Here is a 17629-nt window from a genome sequence, read left to right as displayed (position 1 = left end):
ATTGACTCAAATTATGTCAATTAGTCTATTAGAAGCTTCTAAAGCCATGACATAATTTTCTGGATTTTCCCAAGCTGTTTAAAGGCACAGTCAACTTAGTGTATGTAAACTTCTGATCCACTGGAATTGTGATACAGTGAATTATAAGTGAAATAATCTGTCCATAAACAATTGTTGGAAAAATGACTTGTGTCATGCACAAAGTAGATGTCCTAAGCGACTTGCCAAAACTATAGTTTGTTAAAAACTTCTTAGGGCTGCAGTCCCGTTAACGGGATCGATATGACAACAGCCAGTGAAAGTGCAGGGCGCCAAATTCAAACAACAAAAATCTCATAATTAAAATTCCTCAAGCATATATGTATTTCACACCATTTTAAAGATACACTTCTTGTTAATCCCACCACAGTGTCCGATTTCAAAAAGGCTTTACAGCGAAAGCACCACAAACGATTATGTTAGGTCACCGCAAAATCACAGAAAAACACAGCCATTTTTCCAGCCAAAGACAGGAGTCACAAAAAGCAGAAATGGAGATAAAATGAATCACTAACCTTTGATGATCTTCATCAGATGACACTCATAGGACTTCATGTTACACAATACATATATGTTTTGTTCGATAAAGTTCATATTTATATCCAAAAACCTGTTCAGAAATGACTCGAAAATATCAGAAGAAATTGCAGAGAGCCACATCAAATAACAGAAATACTCATCATAAACTTTGATGAAAGATACATGTTTTACATAGAATTAAAGATACACTTGTTCTTAATGCAACCGCTGTCAGATTTCAAAAAGCCTTTACGGCAAAAGCACAATATTCAATAATCTGAGAACAGCATTCAGCCACAAAAGGAAGCCATACAGTTACCCGCCAAATTGTGGAGTTATAAATAGCATTATAAATCTTCACTTACCTTTGCCAATCTTCGTCGGAATGCACTCCCAGGACTCCCACTTCCACAAGAAATGTTCGTTTTGTTCGGTACTGTCCATCATTTATGTCCAAATAGCTATCTTTGTTAGAGTGTTTGGTAAACAAATCCAAAGTCAGGAAGCGCGTTCACTAAAAGCAGACGAAATGTCAAAAGTTCCGTAACAGTCAGTAGAAACATGTCAAACGATGTATTGAATCAATCTTTAGGATGTTTTTAACATAAATCTTCAATAAAGTTCCAACCATTGTCTTCAGAAGTGCGATGGAACAGAGCTCCCTCTCATGTGAACGTGCATGGTCAGAGCATGGTCAGGTCATGGTAGACCATACTCATTCCCGTCTCCTTCGGCCCCACATCACAGTAGAAGCATCAGACAAGGTTCTACAGACTGTTGACATCTAGTGGAAGCCGTAGGAAGTCCCAACTGATCCATATCCCACTGTGTATTCGATAGGCGATGAGTTGAAAACCTACAAACCTCAGATTTCCCACTTCCTGGTTGGATTTTTTTCTCAGGTCTTTGCCTGCCATATGAGTTCTGTTATACTCACAGACATCATTCAAACAGTTTTAGAAACTTCCGAGTGTTTTTTAGCCAATACTAATAATTATATGCATATATTAGTAACTGGGACTAAGGAGCAGGCAGTTTACTCTGGGCACCTCTGGGCACCTTTTCATCCAAGCTACTCAATACTGCCCCTGCAGCCACAAGAAGTTAACAAGAAATTTGTGGAGTGGTTGAAAAATGAGTTTTAATGACTCCAACCTAAGTGTATGTAAACTTCCGACTTCAACTGTATATTGCATCCTAATATTGTACAATCTGTGTCGCTTCATTGGCCTGGGCTATTGTTTGTTTGAATTCAAGACCATTTTTTATTAAAAGTATGAATTTCAGCAACCTGTGGAAGAGCCGCAATTCTATGGGACAAACATAGGTACAGGTAAGCGTTTTTAGAATTGGCGTTTTTACGAGTATCGACTGATGGTGACTCAATGTTTTTAGCTAATCGTGCGACCAGTTATCAATACTTAACTCTGCCTCGATATAAGAGAACGGAGTTAAGCGTTCCTCAGCTAGTGTAGGTGATCACATTGCCCCACACTGTCCAAACAGAGTTGACATTTTGCTTACTGTTTACTTAATAAGGGGGTAGTGGTAGTGAACCATGTGTTTCAGATGCCCTACAGTATAGTGCCAAAGCCTTAGCCTCAGTAACCTTATGTAATGCTTTCATAAGATTACTTATCACTAATACCGCAAACACTGGGCCCAGCACAGCCTGCTGTGTGTGTCCTGTTGTTTTTATCAGAGGTCAGCCCTGAGGTGTGTGTTTTGATCTTCTGTTAATTTCTGAGCGGTTGTTTTGGTCCCTGTACCGGGTCCGGGGAGAGGAAGTGTTACCCACTCTGTCAGTTTCGGTCATACAGTATAATTTCAAAGTTAAAGCGCTTGTCTTTTTGGAAATTGAGCTCCAATTTTACTGCTGGCAATGTCCTAAACATTACCCTGCCAGAGAGGACAGGCCTTCTGACACACACACGCGCATACATATTCACACATTACTGTGTCCTCCTCTCATCAGGCCCTATCCAGATCACATGCATCAGTGGTCCCAGGCTGGTTTCCTGAATCAGATGGTGTGTTTTAATTGTTTCTCTTCTCTGTACTCTGATTGGTGATCTTTCATGTGTGTGCGTGTGTTTGTGAGAGTTTCAGAAGACCTCTGCCCTCCTCTCTGCTGAGCCTCCTGCAGCGAGGAGTAACAGAGGTCACCGCTCGTTTCCCCCTCTTCCCCGTCATCTCCCACTTGCTGCCTGGGAAAACCTTGAGACTTTTCAGAAGATATCTCTCCCGGGAATGTTTGTCAAGATCCCTCTCTCTTTTCCTCAAACCCCTACCAGTGTTGGAAAAAGTACTCAATTGTCATACTTGAGTAAAAGTAAAGATACATTAATATAAAATTACTAGTAAAAGTGAAAGTCACCAAGTAAATTCTACTTGTGTAAAAGTCTAAAAGTATTTGGTTTTAAATATACTTGTATCAAAAGTAGATCAATTGCAAAAGTAAAAGTATAAATAATTTCAAATGACTTCTATTAGGCAGTCCAAACGGCACAATTGTATTGTTTTTTTAGTTTACAGATAGTCAAGGGCACACTCCAACACTCAGACATAATTTACAAATTAAGCATGTGTGTTTAGTGAGTCTGCCAGATAAGAGGCAGTAGGGATGACATGGGATGTTCTCTTGATGAGTGTGAATTGAACCATTTTCCTGTCCTGTTAAGCATTCAAAATGTAACGAGTACTTTTGGGTGTTCGGGGAATTGTATGGAGTAAAAAGTACATTATTTTCTTTAGGAATGTAGTGAAGTAAAAGTAAAAGTTGTCAAAAATATAAATAGTGAAGTAAAGATAACCCCAAAAACTACTTAAGTATTGCTTTAAAGTATTTTTACTTAGGTACTTTACACCACTGACCCCCTACCCTGATTGGAATAGCAACATCTATGTCATAATTTCTTTTTGTTCACAGTTTGTATCAGTTAGGCCTATAGTTTCATGATGTGTCACTATCCTGTCCATGACTGATGAAACCAATGATTGGCATTTCCTAAAAAAAGTGTCAGTGTAATATAATCCTGATTGTCATCCATGCTCGTGCTCTTTGTCATGGGTATGTTAGGCCATCTACGTATTGTAGTCTAGACTTTTGCCAAGACCTTGAAACTTTTAGATTTAGATCAACTTTTATTTCCCAAAGGAACATATTAATTTGTGGTGTCAGTGAGTTGCACATACAAGGACAGGCAGGCGCTCAGGCCTCTGTTCTGTACCTAGCCTGTAGGTGGAAAGTATTAAAGATAATAAATCCCATTTAGGAGACACTTTTATCCAAAGCAACTTACAGGATCGAACCCACAACCCTTGGTGTTGCAAGCACCCTATTCTACCGACTGAGCCACAAAGGACCAGTAGAAAACATATAGTAATTGTGTTACTAACATTGATGTCTCTGTGTTGTGTTGCAGCTTTGATGTGGAGAATGGCCCTTCAGCCAGCTGTAGTCCGTTGGACCCCTCGGCCTCTCCCGGGTCAGGCCTGGTTCTACACACCAATTTCCCCGGACACAACCAACGCAGAGAGTCCTTCCTGTACCGCTCAGACAGCGACTACGACCTCTCGCCCAAGTCCATGTCCCGCAACTCATCCATTGCATCTGAACTGTATGTTTTCACGCACGCACCACACATACATGTACACACACACATACAGATACACACACGCACACACACCACCACACACTCACACACATACATGTACACACACACACACACACACACACACACACACACCATGAAGTGATCTGGATATGTGTTCCATTGTGTTTGATCCATGTCCCCTGGTACAGAGGTACATCACATGACACCCGTTTCTATGGAAACTACTACCACTAATAGTGATGAGTGGAAAAAGTGCTCCAAAAGAGGCTAATTTGTAACCGAAATGACCAAGTATAGTGACAGATTCAGCTGATGATAGAAAGATCTTAAAGTCCCTATGACTCCAAACACAGAACAGTGGAAAGAAGTGGAAAGTCCTTTAAAAAGGAACATCCAGTGTTTGACCTAACAACATTACATTCCAGTAGAACAAGTGTTACTTACTTGCACATTACTTCCTCTGTTACCTAAGTGAATTCTGGGGATATTTAGTCACGTCAGAGTGTAACTGGTTCTTATTGCTTAACGTCTTTATGTGACAAAGTCCTATTTTGGCACTGATGTACTAATGGGCCTATCATGCAAAAGGCCATTTGAGCTCTGATCTGATTGTGATTTTTGGCTGTGGAGTCGGTCGGTTGCCTGTTTGGTCTCCATGGCTGAACTACAGGCACAGTTTAGGGAATCGGGACTCTCGTCACTCGCACAGACTTGGCCCAGTAACTAACTGACATACCTTCATAATGACTACCTCCTTAGATGTGGTTGAAAGTAACATTCTTGCCCCTGGTGTTGAACCAATGGACTGATGGAGCCCATTCACCCTGATATGTGTTCACTGGTACAGTTCCAAATGCGTTCTTGATTATGTTTACGATGTGTCGCTGACGTGTTTTTTTGTTTGCGTTTACAGACACGGTGATGACTTGATAGTAACGCCATTTGCTCAGGTAATTATATTCTAATCCCACCACATCTGTCCTTTTCCTAAATTCTGTACTGTAGCACAGCTACATTCAGCCCACTTTGAGAAACCCAGCCCAGTGACTAGGTACTGTGCTGTATTCAAAATGGATGAATGTGTTCTCTTTCGCTCCAGGTCCTCGCAAGCCTTCGAAGTGTAAGAAACAACTTCACAGTCCTGACCAATGTCCAATGTGCTTCCAACAAGTAAGCTTCTGGCCTTATTGGTGATCTGACTGATTCGTTTAGACCACACTAACCACAATATCAACTGGTATATGTAAGGGATGATCAATGAGGGGCTATGCGTTCTATGGACAATAATGCAGGACGTGGTACTAACCTAGCAGCGTGGTTAGTACCACTCCCTTCCAGGGAGTTGCATTATTTCCAGAGAACGCATAGAGTTGATTATCCCGCTTATCCCACTGCTATAAGTTAACACGTTTGCTACTAGACGTGTTCATTTGCCGGTAGATATGTTGTTCAACATCCACTGAAGTAGCTAGCAAGTTTACCAGATAGCTACAGTAGTTGTGGAGGTAACCAAACAAACAGACTTGCTAGATCCTTATTGACTCAAGACATTTCAGCTTTTCATTTTTTTATTCATTTGCAAACATTTCTAAAAACATAATTTCACATTGACATCATGGGGTATTGTGTGTAGGCCAGTGACACAAAATCTCAGTTTAATCCATTTTAAATACAGGCTGTAACACAACAAAATGTGGATAAAGTCAAGGGGGTGAATACTTTCTGAAGGGACTGTATTGTGGGGATATTGTTCCATATTAATGGATTGGAGAGTTTTGTTGATGTGGGTTGGTACCTGTTTGATGACATCTGATTTAATGAATTCATTAATACAACTAAATCCATTAAAAGTGCAATCTGGGATTTGTACATCCATTTTTGTACTTTTAAATGATTCATATGAAGCCAATGATTCTTAAAACATGTAACTTAGAAATGCCTCATGACCAACGGTCTTACCCCATCAGAACCCAAAATACAAGCTTGTTTTATTTCATTGTTTGTAAACAATGTATTTGTAAACAAACCCTGTATAGCTTCAAAACCTGGTTTAAACTATCATTTTGATATAATGGATAGTCAGTCCTTGCATCTATGTATTTGGGAGTGGTTACATTTCACCTGTCCCATTCCTCAGCTGTTTACCGAATAAAGACTGACTATCTCATAATAATGACATACTATCTCATAATTATGACTTACTATCTCATAATAATGACATACTATCTCATAATTATGACTTACTATCTCATAATAACGACTTACTATCTCATACCTCCTAATCAGATTTCTTTATTTTGGTGGCAGGAACGGGCTTCCATAGATCTGGGGGAAATAACAATCAATCAATCAAATGTATTTATAAAGCTCTTTTCACATCTGCAGATGACACAAAGTGCTTAAACAGAATCCTACCACAAAACCCCAAACAGCAAGCAATGCAGATGTAGAAGCACTGTGGCTAGGAAAAACTCCTTAAAAGGCAGGAGCCTAGGAAGAAACCTAGAGGCCAGTCCTCTTCTGGCTGTGTCGGATGGAGATTATAAGAGTACATGGCCATTAAGGCCAGATTGTTCTTCAAGATGTTAAAACGTTCATAGATGACCAGCAGGGTAAAATAATAAATAACCAAAAAGAATGTACATGTGCTGTAGTTTGTATCTTCATCCACAAGAGGACAGTATCCAACTATTCAACCCAGCTGCTGGCAATTTTTGAAGACCGCTTGGTGTGAGATTTGCTATTGTGAATTTTATTGCCCCCTGGCACAACCCCTGGACAAGATTACATTTAAAGTATGCTAATTTAAAAAATATATATTATACTTTTTTAATATATATGTTTTTACACTTTATTTCAACAGTAAGGAAATTAGGTTGGACATAGGGATTGATCCCTGTTCTTAGGTGGGGAGTTATGTGGCATGCCGGGGAGTGTTACCACTACACCAATGCTTTGCACAGGAAATACTCATATTAGTGGTTGATGGCAGTAGGTAACCAAAGCATAGATTGCAGTCTCTCCTTGTCCATAGGCTGCTTTCAAGGTAAGGAAGCAAGCATGTACATTTGTAATTTGGGCGAACTATCTCTATAAAATAGGTCTGGAAGAAAATCCTGCTTGCTCTCCACAAGGGTTGGCCACCCCTCATGTATTCGGAGTTCCAATTGAGGATTTACCCTGGTGTTTTACCCAAAAGACTCAGACTTTTCTGTTTCCATCTACACAGACCGGCACCTGTGTCTCACTGGGCCATGGCTCTGGCAGACCTGCCCTGACTTGGAGCCAAGCCCCTGGGTACTTTTTAGCTCTAAATTTACATAACAAGGGCTAACTGTGAACTTTAGCACCTTCTCACAAAGCAATTGTCTTGATTGATACAGACGTTGTTGATTATGCTCGCACCAAGTCTTTTGTGTCAGACTCCTGATGGAAACACAATTACACTACAGCTCACGTTAACCTAAAACACCGGTGACCAACGGGTCACCGGGTCTCGGTGGAAAAGAAACCAGAGTTTGCTCTGTGTTTGAAAATGTTCTTGTTATAATTATTAATTTCTCCAATTCACCCAACCTTCAAGATAAATCTAATGATGTAAATCTTCAGGTAGTTGAGGCTTACTAGTTGAAGGTCCTTGCCATCATCTTACTCTACATAGACAAAATATGATGTGTTTATGAGTTGTGAGTCACCCTACCACCTTTGCCTAGCATGTGCACAGTACAGAAATGTCAAAACATGATATTTGATGCCTGAAGTATTTACTATCCAATGCTTATTTGTATGACTTATTCAACACTGTCCATGAATGGCTACAAACATACATAGCTTCATTTCAATTCATTTTCAAAGACACAAGTAGGCATATCGGATATGTAATGACAATAAGATGCAATGTGGAGAATCATAGGTGGCTCATTTCACCTAGTTTTATCTGGTTTTTGATACCATGTCTTGTTTTGAGTGGTTTTGACTGATACTAATATGTCTACAATTAGCTAGCTACAGTGCCATTTGAAAAGTATTCAGACCCTTTGACCTTTTCCACATTTTGTTACATTACAGCCTTATTCTAAAATGGATTAAATAAATAAAAATCCTCAGCAATCTACACACAATACCCCATAATAAAAAAGCAAAAACAGTTTTTTAGAATTTTAGCAAATCTATAAAAAAAAAAAAAAAATGTAAATACCTTATTTACAAAAGTATTCAGACCCTTTGCTATGAGACTTGAAATCTTGCTCAGGTGCATCCTGTTTCCATTGATCATCCTTCAGATGTTTCTACAACTGTGGTAAATTCTATTAATTAGACATGATTTGGAAAGGCACACACCTGTCTATGTAAGGTCCCACAGTTGACAGTGCATGTCAAAGCAAAAACCAAGCCTTGGTTTTTGGTCGAAGGAAGGAATCCTGGCTCGTAGAGCTCCGAGACAGGATTGTGTCGAAGCACAGTTCTGGGGAAAGGTACCAAAACATTTCTGCAGCATTGAAGGTCCCCAAGAACACAGTGGCCTCCATCATTCTTAAATGAAAGAAGTTTGGAATCACCAAGACTCTTCCTAGAGCTTGGTCACGGAGGTGACCAAGAACCCGATGGTCACTCTGACAGAGCTCTAGAATTCCTCTGTGGAGATGGGAGAACCTTCCAGAAGGACAACCATCTCTGCAGCACTCCACCAATTAGGCCTTTATGGTAGAGTGGCCAAACGGAAGCCAATCCTCAGTAAAAGGCACATGACAGCCCGCTTGGAGTTTGCCAAAAGGCACCTAAAGACTCTCAGACCATGAGAAACAAGATTCTCTGGTCTGATGAAACCAAGATTGAACTCTTTGGCCTGAATGCCAAGCGTCACGTATGGAGGAAACCTGGCACCATCCCTACGGTGAAGCATGGTGGCAGCATCATGCTGTGGGGATGTTTTTCGGCGGCAGGGACTGGGAGACTAGTGAGGATTGAGGCAAAGATGAACGGCGCAAAGTAGAGAGAGATCCTCGTTGAAAACCTGCTCCAGAGCACTCAGAACCTCAGACTGGGCGATAGTTCACCTTCCAACAGGACAACGACCCTAGGCACACAGCCAAGACAACACAGGAGTGGCTTCGGGACAAGTCTCTGAATGTCCTTGAGTGGCCAAGCCAGAGCCCGGACTTGAACCCGATCGAACATCTCTGAAGAGACCTGAAAATAGCTGTGCAGAAATGCTCACCATCCTACCTGACAGAGTTTGAGAGGATCTGCAGAGAAGAATGGGAGAAATTCCCCAAATACAGGTGTGCCAAGCTTGTAGCGTCATACCCAAGAAGACTGTTATCCCTAGCAAAGGTGCCTCAACAAAGTACTAAGTAAAGGGTCTGAATACTTATGTAAATGTAATAATTACATTTTTAGTTTTTAAGAAATTAGCAACAATTTCGAAAAAACTGTTTTTACTTTGTTATCCAAATCAAAAATTAAATACAATTTTATTGGTCAAATACATGGTTAGCAGATGTTAATGCAAGTGTAGTGAAATGCTTGTGCTTTTAGTTCCGACAGTGCAGTAATATCAACAAGTAATTTAACAATTCCACAACAACTACCTAATACACACAAATGTAAAGGAATGGAATAAGAATATGCACATATAAATATATGGATGAGCGATGGCCGAGCAGCAATAGATGCAATAGATGGTATAAAATACAGTATATGCATATGAGATGAGTAATGTAAGTTATGTAAATATTATTAAAGTGGTATTATTTGAAGTGACTAGTGATCCATTTATTAAAGTGGCCAATGATTTGAGTCTGTATGTCGGCAGCAGCCTCTTTGTGTTAGTGATGGCTATTTAACAGTCTGATGGCCTTGAGATAGAAGCTGTTTTTCAGTCTCTCGGTCCCAGCTTTGATGCTTGTACTGACCTCACCTTCTGGATGTTAGCGGGGTGAACAGGCAGTGGCTCGGGTGGTTGTTGTCCTTGATTATCTTTTTGGCCTTCCTGTGACATTGGGTGCTGTAGGGCAGGTTGTGCAGACCGCACCACCCTCTGGAGAGCCTTGCGGTTGATGGCGGTGCAGTTGCCATACCAGGCGGTGATACAGTCTGACAGAATGCTCTCAATTGTGCATCTGTAAAAGTTTGTGACGGTTTTAGGTGACAAGCCACATTTCTTCAGCCTCCTGAGGTTGAAGAGGCGCTGTTGCGATGCTGCGCCTTCTTCACCACACTGTCTGTGTGGGTGGACCATTTCAGTTTGTCTGATGTGTACGCCGAGGAACTTAAAACTGTCCACCTTCTCCACTACTGTCCGGTCGATGTGGATAGGGGGGTGCTTCCTCTACTGTTTGTGGGCCCCAGTGTTGAGGATCAGGGAAGTGGAGATGGCGTTTGCATCGTCTGTGGACATGTTTGGGTGGTATGCAAACTGAAATTGGTCTATGGTGGCAGGTAAGTTGGAGGTGATATGATCCTTGACTAGTCTCTCAAAGCACTTCATGATGACAGAAGTGAGTACTACAGGCGATAGTCATTTAGCTCTGTTATCTTTGCCTTCTTTGGTACAGGAACAATGGTGGCCATCTTGAAGCATGTGGGGACAGCAGACTGGGATAGGGAGCGATTGAATATGTCCGTAAACAGACAAGCCAGCTGGTCTTCGCATGCTCTAAGGACACGGCTAGTCATGCCATCTGGGCCAGCAGCCTTGCGAGGGTTAACACGTTTAAATGTCTTACTCACGTCGGCCACAGAGAAGGAGAGGAGGGGCCCGCAGTCCTTGGTAGCGGGCCGCGTCGGTGGCACTGTATTATCCTCAAAGTGGGCAAAGAAGGTGTTTAGTTTGTCTGGAAGCAAGACATCAGTGTCTGTGACGTGGCTAAGTCCGTAATTGCCTGTAGACCCTGTCACATACATCTTGTGTCTGAGCCGTTGAATTGCGACTCCACTTTGTCCCTATACCAACATTTCGCTTGTTTGATTGCCTTGTGGAGGGAATAACTACACTGTTTATATTCGGCCATATTCTCCAACATCTTTCCATGGTTGAATGTGGTGGTTCGCTCTTTCAGTTTTGCGTGAATGCCGCCATCTATCCACGATTTCTGGTTAGGGTAGGTTTTAATAGTCACAGTGGGTCCAACATTTCCAATGCACTTCCTTATAAACTCATTCACCGAGTCAGCGTATAAATCAATGTTATTCTCTGAGGCTTCCTTGTGATCTAAACCATCTTGAAGCGTGGATTCCGATTGGTCAGACCAGTGTTGAATGGTTCTAGTCACGGGTACATTCTGTTTGAGTTTTTGCCTATAGGACGGTAGGAGCAAGATGGAGTCGCAGTCGGATTTGCCGAAGGGAGGGCGGGGGAGGGCCTTGTATGCATTGCGGAAGTTGGAGTAGCAGTGGTCCAGTGTATTGCCCGCGCGGGTGCTACACTCATTGTGCTGGTAGAATTTAGGTAGCCTTGTTCTCAAATTAGCTTTGTTAAAATACCCAGCTACAATAAATGCAGCCTCAGGATATATGGTTTACAGTTTACATGGAGTCCAGTGAAGTTCTTTGAGGGCCGTCGAGGTATCTGCTTGGGGGGGATATACACGGCTGTGACTATAATCAAAGAGAATTCTCTTGGGAGATAATGTGGTCAGCATTTGATTGTAAGGAATTTTAGGTCAGGTGAACAAAAGGGCTTATGGGGTATTGTGTGTAGATTGATGAGGGAAAAATTTGTTTTAATACATTTTAGAATAAAATGTGGGAAAAGTCAAGAGGTATGAATACTTCCCGAAGGCACTGTTGCTAACCACTAACTGTAGCGATGTATTTGAGAGACAACAAATGCTAATTCATTTATGTTTTCAATAAACATAAGAGACTATATGTAGTTTACATGTTGTCAACAATCTAAGCCAACCCTGTCTGTTTTCCCCTTTAGTTGCACACACGTCGGTTTTGTTGCTAAACAACCAACCCGTCTATAGTTTATCCTACTAATGCCAATCACCCACCGCTAAGGTATAAAAACTAGAGAATAGAGTTATATTCAACTTAATCTACTGACGTTCTCATACGCTAATTCATGGACCATCTATATCCAGGTTGCATCCGGTTTACACGGTCCAACTTCACACGAGCACTAACACTCAGTGCGCACACGTGATCCAAAAACATGTCAGACATTGGATAAATATACATTTTTATTTATTCTGCTGTGAGTAATGGGAAAAAATTGTCCTCAGCGACAATTATTTGAATAATTCAATGGATGTTTCGTGCACAAAGGTGATGACTAAAGTGTTTTATTAGGAATGTTCAAATTTGACTTCTCTATGTGGCCGTCTATGGAAAATGTCTTTCTGGGCTGGGCGTCAGTTAAACTGCAGTACCGAAGCAAAGTTGTAGGAGCAGTCCAAACCGTGCTTCTTTACCAGAACCCTGGCCCCTTGTCACCAACCCTCGGAGGGCTGATAACAACCTGAATCAGTTTTTCAGGATGAATCAGTTTTTCAGGGGAATTGGAAAGAGAGACTTCTGCTTTTGGACGTTAACAAGGCGACACTCCATCTTAACTCCTCCTCCACATTTATTGGATTGGTTGAACAGAACAAGATAACCTCCCCCGACAGTTTTTTTCCCCTCGTCAGCACCAGAAAGAAAGAAACAACGCTCAGACATTTCTTTCACACCTGCTACATTAGGATACCAATTACCAAATTGATTTAAGGCAGCATTTTTGCATTAGGGACGGGAGTAACAGCAACCTAATTTGTTGACAACATTGTGTAATGTACAAGAAAGCAGCACTCGTTCTGCTCTTTTTACAGTTTTATAAACTCATTTGAGGACGTACGTTCTTTCTCTCCATTCAGCCGCTTCGGCTCCCCTCTAATCTTGAGGGGCATTTCTTTAAACGCGCATCTAATCCCCTTGATCTCTTACACAACTAGACCAATCATATGCTTCAATGTGCCTCGGTTCACAGTGCTGTGGCAGGACAGGACAATGATAGAGGTTCCGCTCGTGATGTTAAATTCCAGGCGCAGATGCGCCGATTTCAAAGCTATTTGGAGTCACAGTTGAAAAGTTAACGCCCTGACTATACAATGGAATAATTAGACAAATAAAAGCAGTACTTTTTCAGTGCGTGAGATATAAGATGTGTGGCATGTGAGCATGAGAAGAGGGTCAAATGTGTGCGTCTCATGCCCAATGCATGAGAGATGGCAGCCCGAGAGGGGTCTAGCTGCAGATATCATCTAACAGGCCCTGTCTCTCAGGCCCCTCTCCAAAGCCAGGACGGTCACTTCCGGGCCTGACACATGAAGCTTAAGATTTTTTTTCTGTTTACCACAGAGAGGATAGCGTCCAAACGACTGACAGCGGACTTTAGGTCAAAACTAAAACACTATGAACGGTACACAGTGTCCTTCGGCCCCGCCTGCCGAGCACTGATTTCCCACAGTTCAGTTAACCAGTGTTGCCAACTTAGCGACTTTGTCGCTATATTTAGCGAGTATTCAGACCCCTCTAGCGACACATTTTTAAAAAATTGACTAGCGACAAACCTAGCGACTTTTTCTGGTGTTATTGGAGACTTTTGGAGATTCTGACGTGAAAGCACATATCGTTCTTACTCTTCTCAACGAGCAGCGGGTGCTGCCGTGGGCCCCACCCCCGTCCCAAAGCACTCACAGGTGGCCCAGTCCTCTCGCAGCAGTCCCTCCCAGCTGCAGTCAGAGCAGGAGATGTTCACCCCTCCGCGTCCAAACTGCAAATGAATCGCGCATGCGGGATGCCGCCGCTGGCTGATCCCGCCCTGGCTTACATTCAGGGCGGGATGTGAATTTAAAATGTTCTTTGTCTAAAATAAATCACTGCACAAAAATAAATCACTGCATTTGACTCACACAGCCTCAGTCACTTACTCACCTTGTCCATAGTGTGTGTGCCTCTCTGTGACATAAGCTAAACATCTAGCTGGCTAGATCATCATGTCTCAAAAAGGAGTGGGAATCAAACCCTGAATTCAAAGGCTGGTTGAAGCCGTTTATTGGAGATGGTACACGGGCATACTGCCTGTATTGTAAGGCTGATTTCTACGCCAAACTTAGTGATGTAAAAAAACACATGACAACACTAAAAAAACATACTCAAAAGGCAAAGACTTATAACAGTTCCACCCAAAATAAGCTGCCATTTATGGTTTAAAAAATTGACTGCAAAAAAAGGCTGAGGCCACCATGGCATTAGCTATCGCTGAACACTGTTCCATGCTGGCATGTGATCACATTGGCTTTCTCAGACTTCACTGCTGCTACCCACTTCAAAATGCACAGGACAAAGTGCACAGAAATTATTAATGGTGTTCTAGCACCATAGTTTCTGAAAAAGTTGGTTGCAGATGTGTGTGACCACCGTTTCAGCCTCCTTCCCGATGAGTCCACGGATGTAAGTGTTTCTAAGTACCTGGGGGTTGTGATAAGGTACTTTAGCGACACCAAGCAGACAATTGTATCAACATTACTGGGACTTGTTGAGTTGGAGGGAGGGAGATGCCAAATCTATAGCCCGTGCTGTTGTGGCTATCCTCGAAGTGTTGCCTTAAAAAAGAGAAACTCCTGGGGATAGGGACTGACAATGCCTCTGTTATGACGGGGATTAACAATGGGGTCCATAAAGTGCTGAAGGAGGAGTATGGCCTCAAATATCTGGTTCTTATTCGCTGTGTGTGCCACTCTCTGCAGCTTGCTCATTTGTAGTTGTAAACATATTTAGGGTGTTTTTTACTCACTTTTTGTCTCTCCCACGACGTGATTCCTCTCTCCTACAGCGTCCATCACAATTACATGCACATGGACAATTATGCAAATTAGGTGATGACGTCATTTAGCGACTTCTATCGACTTTTAGGACAGCCAATAGCTACTTTCCTTACTGAGGAGTTGGCAACACTGCAGTTAACGGTACGTCGAGTGAAGTAGCTAGCTAGATGGCTAGGACACCGGTACGCAGTGTCCTTCGCCCCCGCCTACCAAGCAATGTTTTCCCGCAATTCTGTTAACGTTATCTGGTATCCAACGCATCAACGGATTCCACATAAATGTTAAGCTAAAACATTGCACATTAACTATACTATAATGATGACATAGCCTCAACGAAAACTCTGATAATACAAAAATTTCCCGTTTGAGCCACAATCAAATCGCATAGACACTCAAGGGAAATCCAGAATATCAAAAGTGTCAGTTAATAAACACAAGCGTGACGATCCCTGCGACAAAGAGTACAAGCTGTATTCCTATACTAACATTCATTCAGCCATTTTCATTCAACACTGAAAACTCATCCCACCAGTTTGTAGCAGTATAGTCATATCATTGAGGGGTTGTGGTGTTGGAGAGGGGTTTAGAGATGAAGGGTCTGATAGATGATGTCTACAGTTAAACTCGATCGGGCATCCTTGCAACCCACTCATGATCCCACTGCCTACCTGTCTTACTGGAACCGTCTCTCTGCAAGGGAACATTTTCACAGTTCGACACGTCGTTCATCCTCAGGCAGAACAAATGAACTTCGAACACGTAACTTAGAACGCATGTCTTATTATTCTCCCAGGTTTCAATGAGACCTCGGATTCCTTCTCTCCCTTGTGTTTTTCTCAACTAAGTTTAATATTCACGCCGGGAGAGAGGAGAGAGATGGTACGCTGCACTGCAGAATGTAAACCGCAAGGTTTTTATTTTTCCTCGTGAAAACGGGACAATCTGTTTGCAGTCTTTGTCAAGCGGGTTTAGCTGTGGGATGGTTCGAAAGCTTACAAAAACTACCCTATTATCACCCACACAGAGAATTGGTTGTAATCAAAACATCAACTCAAAACAAAATACTAAATCTCATTTACTTAATGTACATCAACATTGAATTTGACCTGATGTTGACTGTCATTATGTGAATGATTAGGTTGTGCATGTTAAGTCATATTTGACGTTACCCTATCTGGAACGTCTGAAACGTAATGCGCACATAACAGGCTATGCGTGAGTCACTTACTAGGTAGTACATACAGTAACATCCTTCTCTAGAATGACTCCACTCAGACTGGGATGCAAAGCTTCAGTGGAAAGATTCAGTGTCGGGCATCCTTCCTCCTGCATCCTAGATATCACCCTGTTATTGTCGGTCTGTCTCTAGCACGCTGTAAGATACTGGAATGCAAACTCTCCTATTAAAAGGCTTGTGTTGAATAGCCTGCCTCATTGAAAACCCAAAGCCTCCATGACCTACATTAATCTCTCTCTCTCTCTCTTTTCTCTCTCGCGCACACACACACACACACACACACACACACACACACACATGCACTCTCGCAGACACACTTCACACACGTAGGTAAACACACACTTGCAGGCACACACACTTGCAGGCACACACACTCTCATATACACACACACACACACACACACTCAGAGTGGATCAGGCAGATGTGCTTTGAGCTTGTTGAATGAAAAGGTTGAACTAAATTCACATTTTATTCCTCATTTACCTGGTCCCTTTTTCAATCTCATTCTCTCTCGGTCTCTCTTTCATTCTCTCTGTTTCTCCTCACCTGTCTGTCGCTCTCTTTCTCTCTCTCTCACTCTCAATCTTTTTTTCTCTCTCGCACAATCGCTTTCTTTCAGTGTTTCTTTTTTAATCCTCACAGACATTGTTATGCTCCTCTGTCTGTCTTCCTCTTCGTTTCTCCTTGTGAAGAGGCACTTAACTGATATTGGCTTAGCAGATGTGGTTGGCCACTACACAATGTAACGATCTGATGTAGGCCTATCAAAATTAATTTCATACCCATACTGATAATGTTATTGCATTTTTTTTCTCTTTCCTCAGGAGGTCCCCTGTGGCCACTCAGCCTCCCATCACCAGAGTCTGCTTGCCAGGTAAGACCACAATGCACTGCTCTCTCCTACAATGCATCTTCTGTCCCAAAAACAGTGGTATTGGTTTGTCTGTCCATCTGTTTGCCACTGACTCACTGACTGTTGTTTGAATCAGCCTAAGTCTTAAAGAACTGTCTCAATGTCAAGACTGTTCTCTTGGTCTCTCTTCTCTCCGATCTTTCTCTCTCTTTCTCCTCCTTTCCCTCTCTCTTCTCTTGATTTCTTGTCTACGTGACCACCCTCACACTTGAACCCTGCGACCTCGCCCCCGACCCTTCCCCCCCCCCCCCTCTCATCGGTTCAGATACTTCCCCTCCCCACCCACAGCCTGTATTTAGTCTGTATTTATCGCTGCTCTGATGGGAAGTTCCAGGAAACCTCTCACTCTCACCACTCTATCCCAAATGTCTTTATCTTCTCACTGAAAATACAACAGCATGTGAATCTTGCTCATTAGAAATGTGCTGGACCCATTTCTAGGGAATTGAGATTATGGTGTGTGCATGATTGGGAACTCCTTACTGTGTC

The 17629-nt window shown here is 42.2% G+C and overlaps 1 long non-coding RNA gene across 1 annotated transcript; it reads left to right on the top strand.

The window, feature by feature from the left end:
* Positions 1–4007: 4007 nt before the first annotated feature.
* On the top strand, positions 4008–17101 carry LOC120052653. Its single transcript, XR_005477394.1, has 4 exons — positions 4008–4178; positions 5089–5125; positions 5275–5345; positions 17052–17101. It is a non-coding gene; the product is annotated as an uncharacterized LOC120052653 (long non-coding RNA).
* Positions 17102–17629: the final 528 nt, after the last annotated feature.

The sequence above is a fragment of the Salvelinus namaycush genome, chromosome 8 (assembly GCF_016432855.1).
Source record: "Salvelinus namaycush isolate Seneca chromosome 8, SaNama_1.0, whole genome shotgun sequence".
In the NCBI taxonomy this organism is placed as follows: Eukaryota; Metazoa; Chordata; class Actinopteri; order Salmoniformes; family Salmonidae; genus Salvelinus; species Salvelinus namaycush.
The sequence above is the reverse complement of the archived record's forward strand: the minus strand, read 5'-3'. Positions and strand labels throughout refer to the sequence as shown.